The sequence below is a fragment of the Penaeus monodon genome, chromosome 29 (assembly GCF_015228065.2).
Source record: "Penaeus monodon isolate SGIC_2016 chromosome 29, NSTDA_Pmon_1, whole genome shotgun sequence".
In the NCBI taxonomy this organism is placed as follows: domain Eukaryota; kingdom Metazoa; phylum Arthropoda; class Malacostraca; order Decapoda; family Penaeidae; genus Penaeus; species Penaeus monodon.
This window is the reverse complement of record NC_051414.1, coordinates 2,321,528-2,321,918: the sequence shown is the minus strand read 5'-3', so window position 1 is coordinate 2,321,918 and position 391 is coordinate 2,321,528.

The following is a 391-nucleotide window of genomic DNA, read 5'->3' as shown; positions in this document are numbered from 1 at the left end:
AAGAGATGGCTAGGTGCACATATGGGACCATGAAATTGTAAAGCTAGGATTTTACCACTGAGCTATGCTTCATCCATTAGAGTAATAGTTATGTGAATAATCATGAGGATGTTCTGAGTAAGATTCCATAAATGCAAATTAAGGACCCCCAAAACATTTCTCAGATGACTTTTCATTTTCTTAAAATACACCATCAGTGAATCATTCTACTAAGTAAAAAAGTGATTCCAAGTCAGTGAAAAAGGCTCAGATATAAAAATATCCAACAGGTAATTTAGTGATCTCCATATTGCTTATTATAATAGTTTTGCTGCAAATGTTGTGCTGACAAACAAATGAAACTGATGGAAGTCAAGCTAATAATGGTGAATATCCCTAAATCCATCCTATG